Source organism: Galeopterus variegatus, unplaced genomic scaffold (assembly GCF_000696425.1).
Source record: "Galeopterus variegatus unplaced genomic scaffold, G_variegatus-3.0.2 Scaffold7257, whole genome shotgun sequence".
In the NCBI taxonomy this organism is placed as follows: domain Eukaryota; kingdom Metazoa; phylum Chordata; class Mammalia; order Dermoptera; family Cynocephalidae; genus Galeopterus; species Galeopterus variegatus.
Window position 1 is genome coordinate 82,826 of NW_007733368.1, and position 9,117 is coordinate 91,942.

General features: G+C 47.9%; 1 pseudogene; it reads left to right on the forward strand.

The window, feature by feature from the left end:
• Positions 1 to 3,628: 3,628 nt before the first annotated feature.
• Positions 3,629 to 9,117, forward strand: part of LOC103607228 — an 8,493-nt pseudogene continuing 3,004 nt past the window's right edge.

The window sequence follows — 9,117 nt, forward strand, 5'->3', positions numbered from 1 at the left end:
AAATAACTAGAGTACCACAGACAGTTGTTAGGGAGGTGGCATTAAGTCTGATTATCAGGACTTGGGCATTAGTATAGGACATGTTTGTGGTTTCAGTATTTGAGTCTTTGGAGCAGAAGCCTGTAAGAAGGGGCACAGCCACAAGTGCCAGGCTTCAGGCAGTGACTGAAGTGGTGACAGGTACAGCTTTGAACTGGCCTCCTGTTTTTCAAATAGCTTGTTTGTGATTAAGGTTATAAATAATTGATCCAAAGCATATGAGCAATTTTATGTTGTCATTTGTGTTAGGGCACAGGTTTCTTTGAATAAAGTGGCTATAGCAGCTAGGCATACCATTAGTGTTTGTTTTGTTATTTCTATTAATGAGTAACAGCAAATTAATAAGAAAATTCCTGCTACCACTTCTGTGCTATAGTGGAGTGGGGCTGAGGATGATGTGGGGCCTCCTTCTGTTGAATGTAGACACGGGTGAAGGCCAGGTTGGGTAGGTTTACTCATTGCTGCCAGAAAAAAGGCTGATTAATTAGAGAATATCAGGGTGGGGTTGAGCACAAAAATGTGTTAAAATTCTCAAGTGTTTGAGTGTAATACAAACCATGGCATTGATAGAACAAGTCCAATATCTCCAATAGGATTATATAAAGTTGCTGTTATATTTGTATCTATTTGGCCATATTATCCTTTGATAAGTAAAAATAATATAATTTCTACTCCTTTTCACCTAATGAAGAGTCAGAAGAAGTTACCTTTTGGAAATGAGAGATATTTTTTGGAGTTACTTTTTCTAGTTAGGTTAAGTCTAATAAAAATTATGTTGTGTTTTGGCTTTTTTATAGGTTTATATGTGGTGACAAATGTTGGAAGAAACCTAGTGAAATAGAGCTCCCTACACCCTCATAACATACGCTATCTGCTTCTGGAGAATTGCTTGCTTAACCTAAGTAACTCCATTTTAGCCCCTGTCTAACCTGCAGACTACCCCCCACCCCCTGCTGCATGAGATACTGTTGACCTTCTCATAGAAACAAAAGCCATTGCATAGAAACAGGAGCCATACACAGTAAAGTATTACATGGTAACAGAAACCATACACAGTGAACTATTACATGGGAACATACACAATGAAAAGTTGTATGCTGGATTAAAGAGAAGATATTTATTACTTTTATTTGGAGTTGCTCCAATTTTGGGCTCCAAAGACCAGTGGGTTACTTGTACCCTTTGAAAGTTGAGGAAGCCATGTTGTCATTCATGGAGGCATGATTTAGCAGTTCTTGCATATTTTCTCAGTAAATAAAACATTTTAAGCTTCTATTAGTAGATTTACAAACTAATATTTAAACTATATTTACAGTATATGGGTTTTACAATAATGTTGGGATTAAGTGAGGAGTCATAGAGGTAGAACATGTATAAATATAAGAGGTTCTTTGTGTGTGAGTGATTGTTTAATGTTGTTAATGTGATATGTAAGTTGCCTCATTGTGTTGTGAAGAATATGTAGAAGGAATACAGAGCTCTTCTTACTTACTATATTAAGTCCTATTAGGGTAATTGTAAAATTAGATCATAAAACTAATGGTAGAACCTCAAATATTTCTCCAGTTAGGTTACTAGTTGGTGGTAAAGTTAGGTTGGTTAAGCTAGCCAGTGTTCCTCATGTTACTATTAGAGGAAGTAATGTCTAGTCTGAGAGATAATAGCATAGTTGGGATATGGATTGATTCATAGTTGGGTTTTTGAGACAGAGCAGTGTTTATGATGGGAGGCCTCAAGCAATTATTAAGGCTCTGGCTCCTATAACACTTCACGGTGTTTGGATGAGAACGGTGGCAGTCAATAGTGCCTCATGACTTACAGGTAAATGTGTGATAAATGATCATAAGTCTGTCTGGTGCAAACAAATGGAGCTTGTAATCATTATTTACCAATGGATATTATGAATCATTCTGCTATGGACTTGGTGAGCACTTCAAGCAGCTCTCTCCCTAGAGAATCCTAGAGAAGGAGGATGGCTTTGAGAGTTCCGGTCAAGATGGTGGAATAGATGGTCCCCAGCGTCACTCTCTTCCACAAATCAACCAATTTACAACCATAAAAATGTAACATTAGCCAAGCTGGGGCTGCTCGAGCTCATGGGAAGAGGAGGAGAGACCTACAGAGTACATGAAGGTGGGAGAGACCACGATGAGAGAAAGAAAAAACAGCTCTCAGTGTTTGGGCTGCTGCCGCTTTAAGGCTGGAACTGCTGAGTGCATGGAGCAGGAACCAGCAGAAGCTGCAGCTGTGCCCTTCAGATGGAGATGCTTGGAGGCAGGAGGACAGAAGAGGGCCTTGTGGCCCCAGGACAGCAAGACCACTAATAGAGTTCCCATGGACCCACGCAGGAGTGTGGAGCCAGAACAGCTGAAAAAAAGAAGCCTCTCAGAGGCTGGTGAGTCATCACAAGGGACCAGTGCAGGGCCCATCCCATGGGAAGCATTTGCAGCACGGATGCTGGAGGAGACATGCCCACCAGGAGGACACTGGGACACAGCAAGGACAGCCAATCTGTCCCCCAATCAGCACAGGACCACCCAGAGGAGACTAGTCAGGAATATAGAATTGCATGGGGTGCAGTTTGATGAAAATCTCAGGTCCAGACCAGAGTTTCTATACAACCCCGGTGCACGGGGTCTCTGGAGAGCCGGAAGTACCTATAAGGTCAACTGTTAAACCCTGAGCTGCACAAAAAGCCTTCCCTAGGGAAACAGCTGCAAGGCAGCAATTTAGCTCAACCACAGAGCTCAAATACTGGTTCCCACAGGAAGTTCCCCCATTTTAGAAGTAAGCAAAAGACAAAAAATTAGTTCCAGCCCAGGCACACCACCAGTGTCTTGGGACCCACCAAGGGACATGAGGCATGGACCAGGGACTGGACCCTCCCTTCCACAACCAGGCACACCATGCCAGTTCCTCATGGTCTGCCTGGGGACCCAAGTCATGCAGAAGGGGACTGGGCCCCTCTCCCACAACCAGGCACACCATTCTGCACCTCGGGGCCCACCCAGGGACCCAAGGTATGGAGCCAGGGACCAGACACTCCCCACAACCAGCACCAAGGAGCATGCCAAAAACATCACCTCCATGTGGGTGCCCCACCACAGCCACCACAATAACCATGGCTGCCACAAAAGCAGCTAAACACCACAACCACCACACAGGTGGTCCACCAGCCACTGGAGTATATTGACACAAGGAGAGTCACCAGCAGAGATAAAGAAAGAAGGAGGATGTCTCTCTCCACAAAGCCCATTTCAAAGTGACAGAAGAAGCATCTGCTCTGTGATAACTTTGGGGGACCTGATCACACCTCTCAGCATTGGATGGATCATCTAGGCAACAAATCAACAGAGTAACCATTATTCTTTCAGAAGGAGAGAAGAAATCTAGAGTAGTTAGAGGGGGGAGGGAGGAAGGAGAGAGGGATGGGGAGAGATTGGACAAGGGGCAAAAAGAATAATTATGATTTGTAACAATATATATGCTAGTAATATTAATTTGATCAACATATCTCAATGTTGAACCCCCAAAAAAGAATAATCAATTTTGACTCAATAAAGATTAAAAAAAAAAAGAAAGAAAGACGATGGCTCTGACCTCAAGTCAAAGGGATGCCCTGCAGGCATTGCTTGAACAGAGCCCCTACCCTGGTATAACCACCAGAGAAAAAGTGGCCAAAGAAATTGGTGTTCCTGAGTCAGAAAAGAGATTTGGTTTCAAAATCAGAGAGGACGATGCCTCAGGCAGAGCCAATTGGGGTCTGCATGCTCCTCTGGAGGAGAGCAACTTCCTCAACAGGAACCACCTCGGCCTTGGACTCAGGAAACCTTACCCAAAGAAGGCAGATGAAAGTAGACATCCATTACAAGAGCACAAAACAGTATCCTGCTTCGAGCTTTTGAAAAAAAAAAAAAAAAAACAGGTTCCCTGGAATTGCCACTAAGGAGGAACTGGCTAAAGAAATAGGCTTTCCAGAATCAAGAATTCATGTCTAGTTTTAGAACCAAGGAGTTTGGCACCCAGGCCGGAGCAGAAGTGGACCCATGAATTCCCTGGCAGAAGGTCCACATCAGAGACCTCGCCTGACTGTTCAGCTGCAGCAAAGCGGCTCGTGCACTGCCCCAAGCAGCGACCATCGTCTTCTTCCCTCCACTTCTTTCAGCAGCAAGAAGTCATTTGTGCCAGCTCTTCCTCCACCCCACATGTCCTTTGGTCTTTGGGATCCCTCTGGGGGCTGCATGAGCAGGCACCGAGGCTCATGATGCTGCAGCTCACCCAGGCTATGCCAGGAGAACTCTCTCAACCTGTTCTGACACTTATGAGTCACACGTCATTGGCACCAGCTCTATGAGGGGGCTGTCACATACTCAGACTCCTTTCTGGTGTGCATACCAGGGGGCTGTCACATACTCAGACTCCTTCTGGTGTGCTGGGATGACAAGGACAATAGGCACAGTGGCCTGGCAGTTCTGCCCATAAAGGGGCATCCTCAACCCAATAACACTGAGGAACACTCGCAGGGCCTGGCTCAGCACATCCCACCTCATGCAGTGGTGCAGTGAGGAGCCCAGAACATGATGGTCCAGCAGGAATCTGGAGAAAAGGCACCTCAGCAGCCCGCACACACCCAGTCACCCGTGTGGTGGCAGCAGCCAGTACCAGCTAAGAAGCCGTCTCATCTCTTGAGCAAGCAGACCAGCATCATGCACAAACCTCAAGCTTTTAGATGACCCCTGCACCCACACAGCATCCTGTGGTGAATCTGGATCCACAGCAGGAAGCCTCTACCACCTGAACCATGTCTCAGCGAGGAAGAATTTCGGGCTCTGCTCGACACGCTGCAGAGCTCACCAGGGCAGCAGCTGTAGGAAAGGATGGTGTCCTCCTCACCACTCCAATCCAGGCCTCCTTCCCATGGGGCAGAATCAGTGTGATGCAAAAGAGGACAATGTAGAAGGAACACATCCTGTTTGGGAGCCAGACTAACACAAGAGGAAGTACCAACCATGTGGAAACCAAAAAGGAACTTTTTTCTCTGTCCTGTGGGCAGCACTTAACTTCTGTTCTCACTTGATGGCTTAAATGATGTTTCCAATCTCCATACAGCCTCTGGAGGCACCGGGCACCAGGCAGTGGATGCCTTTGATGAATTCTGGTGACCTAAAGCATTTTCATCACAAGCATGACCTCCTCCCTGTGAGCATCACCCCCTGGGCAATCCAGACAGTGCACAAGCTGGAACCCACTGAATCAAGAGTAGGTCTAAGGGGATCACGTCTACACTCCTGTCCTTTCTGGCAAATTTGAAATGCAAATTTGAGGCAGGTGGATGTGTAGTAAATAAGTTTTAAAAAAAGACAGAAAAAGTTAAAATAGCAACTTGATGAAATCATTGAACATAAGCCTATGAAAGTTAATCCTCCCACAATGATAGCATTTTTACATATATGTACATACGTATCTACCCATAAAGCTGCCAATTTTATAAAAAATAAATTATATGTTGTTTTTTTTTTTTTTTTAAAAGAAATAGTTCTGTCCCTTTGAGCACTGAAAAAGGGCCCACAAGATCAAGTCCTGGTCCTGGGTGAGTTGAACAGGGACTGTCCTAGGAAAGGGGGAAGGGCTAGGTCAAAGCCCGCTGGGTGCACTGGTGGCAGTGGGAGTGTGGGAGGGACAAGGTGAGATCCAGATAGAGGAGCAGCCGGGGCCTGAGGATTCTGGAGTAGTGGGGAAATGCCAAGGACGCTGTTGGCTACGCACCCCTGAGCAAGCAGATTTGGCCAGATCTAGGTGGATCTCTGAAGCCCTGGTGGGAGGGTCAGATGAGTGACTGAATTGGAGATACCTGGGGTGCCAGGTAAAAGAAGCCTCTTTTTCCTAATTGAGCTGCACCTCGGAAGGGGGCCTACCTTGACAAACACATTTGGCCATTGATACATTTGACAGAGGAAGGGAACTAAGCAAGAAGCTGAGTCCTGAGATTTGGCTTCCCCAACTGGATGGCCCTGTGACCAGGACTGCCCCTGAGACCAGCAGGTGGAATGGGGCTGGAACTGCAAAGTCTGGAGCTGGGGATGCAATCTGCACATGTGTTCGCCAGGAGGCTGCTGAGAGCTCAAGGCCACAGGCCAGGTTTCCAGCCCTGAGCCTGCAGCAGCTCAGAGATTCAGGGCCAGTTTGGTTCTTCCCTATGAGGTTGTGGGCCTCTAGGGCTGGTCAGCCAAAAAGAGCCCCATTTATTCTCTTCCGTAAAGCTCAGGTGGATCAAGATAGGTGAAGACTTGAATGTAGACCTTCTGATAATACCAGGTCCTTGTGGCTTTGTGCACCCCCTGCACCCAGAACCAGCCAGCCCCTTCTCTCTCCTACTGCCATGAGCAGTAGTGTGGCTCCTTCCAAGCACTGTCTACTTTCTGCTTCCCCACCACTGCACAGTGCAGCCTCTGTACCAGCATCTGCTTGGCAGCTGGTACCATGCAGCAGCAGCAGAATCCTACCCCTGAGCACTGGAGGCCCCCATACCCTCAAGTGACCAGAGCACCAGGACCCTACACTCTGACACCCTGAACCAGGAGGAAAAGTCCCCCTGCTTTCTTGGGCTCTACCAGCTACCCCAGGTCCCCAAAATGTGACGTGTGCCCCAGAAGTCCAAACCACTGAGTGTCACTTCCCCTGTGGCACAGTAGACCTTCTTTCCTTACACTTGCTTTACAGAAACTGACCAAGAGAAAAAAGGAGTCCACTGTGCACTAGACTGCAGAGACCAAGGCCCCTCAAGGTCTCAGGCCTTTGTGCCTGTTCATCACTACTGCTCCAAACACAGCACGGTCCTGTCGACCAGTCCTGGGTACTTCACTCAGAGACAGGTGCAGCAATGACTTTCTCTTTATCTATAAATATATGCATGTATATGTATTTAGAAAAAGTCCTCTGTGTGTATGTATTTATATTTATATCCTTCCCTCCCACACACACATATACACACACATCCATTGCAGGAACCAACCAGCCCTTCTGCCAGTGACTGTCAGGGAATGGACCAGGGAATGGATGTCAGGAGATCATCCCTACCACTTCCAGGAGCCCCTCAGCTGAATGTCAGACCAGGGCTGTGTGCTTTGTCCAGGCACAGCCCAAGGGTAATCATTGGGTGGTAGGAAAACTTTCCTCTTCACCCAAAGCTCCCCTGTATCTCACAGGTAGGCAGCAATATATCAGCCCTGAGCACTAGAGGTCCACACACCCTGGAATGACCAGAATGCCAGGACACCTGGCACCATAAAGAAAAGTCTCCCTATATCCTTGGCCTCTACCAGCCACTCTGTGGCCCCAATATTCACAAGTGCACCCCAAAGCTCCATACCACTGCCTGCCACCTCACTCATGGCAGTGTAGACCTCCTTTTCCCCAGATTTACATGAGAGGGAATGACCAAGGAACAAACAGCCCTTACACCCAGACTACACTGTGAAATCTGTGGAGCTGTACCCCACAGCTGGCTGCCAGGAAGGCAAGGAAATGCCACATGGAGACATTCATTGGCATTTCAGGAGACTCTGGGTCAAATTCCAGATGAAGGCAGTGCCCTCCTGTGCAGGACCAGCTTAAATGTCATCACTGGGTGGCAGGAATGCTGCCCTCTTCACCCAAGCCTCCTATTCAGACAGAGTTCTTTTCTTTCTAACACCTAAGGGGGCACACATGGTCTGGTTCCATCCTGGGTGGGTGGAGGAGAACTTTCTGCAGAAGGAAGAAGGACCATGTGGGCACTCTGGGATGCAATGGTAGCGGTAGGAATGTGGTCAAGATGGGCCCAGAATGGAGAAGCAGCCAGAGCCCAGGCCGGGCAAATCTGAGAATCACAGGGGGCTTCTGAGGGCCCAGGATGCTGAAGGCTAAAAACTTCTGTGCAAGACGGATCTGGATAGATCTCTCTGGATCTCAGCATCCCATCTCGGGCATGCGGAGTGAGCTCAAGGTGCCCTGAATTGCAGACACCGGGAGTGAGGCTGGCAGAGTCCCAGCAGAGGGACAGCTACTGCACACACCTGAGTGAGCAGGCTCGGTGGGTTTTGATGCCAGCATCCCAACCTCTATGGCCATGACAATCTGAAGGAGCCCCATCTCCTCTGTTCTCATAAGCTCAGGTGGGTAAAGACCGGATAGGACTCGAGTAAAAGACCCCCTGAAAATAGAGGGTCCTGAGGGGTTTTGCAACCCCCACCACCCAGAACCAGCCAGCCACTTCTGTCCTGAGGCCGAGAACAAAAGCAGAGCTCCTGTTAAATACCTCCTACCCCTCTGACTCCCCACCACTGCAGACCTCAGTCTCTGTCACCCTCAGTTGCATGGTACCTGGTGGCACATAGGTAGGCAGCAGCATTGCACCCCTGAGCATTGGCAGCCCATAAACATACCCTGGAATGACCAAGGTGGCAGAAACCTCAACCCCTCACTCTCCTAACCTGAAGGAACAGGCTCCCTATGCACTCAGGCTACAGCAACCACTGCGGGGACCCAATAATCCAAGCCACAAGTGGCCGCTCCCCCTATAGCAGTGTAAGCCTCCTGTCTCCAGGCACACAAGCAGGAGCTGACCAAGGGAACAAATGGACTTTACACCTAGACTATAGTGTGAAATCTGCATCTGCCCACTTGATACAGTTATGAAAATCCCTGAGTCTGTGGGTATATATGTATGTACCACTTCCAGGAGATCCTAGGCTGAGGACCATCCTCTTTTTCAGCCCCTGCCCAAGTGTTGTCACCCTGTGGTGGGGGAGGTGTCCTCTTCCCCTGAACCTCTCCATCACAAACAGTTCTCTCATTTTTAACACAAGGGGAGGGCACACACATTCATATATGTGTGGGAATTTCTACCCACCAACAACCAGTTCTGTGATGGACACCTGCTAGGCAACCTGTAATTGAATTTAAGAATTTAATTCTGATACTGTCCACCTGGGCAGGGCCTCAGGCCCACAGATTGAAGGCTCAGTCTCACAAGACTGCCCCCACTTCAGACACCAATTTCAAGTAGTAAGTTGTCATGTGTTTTTCCAACTGACTGGA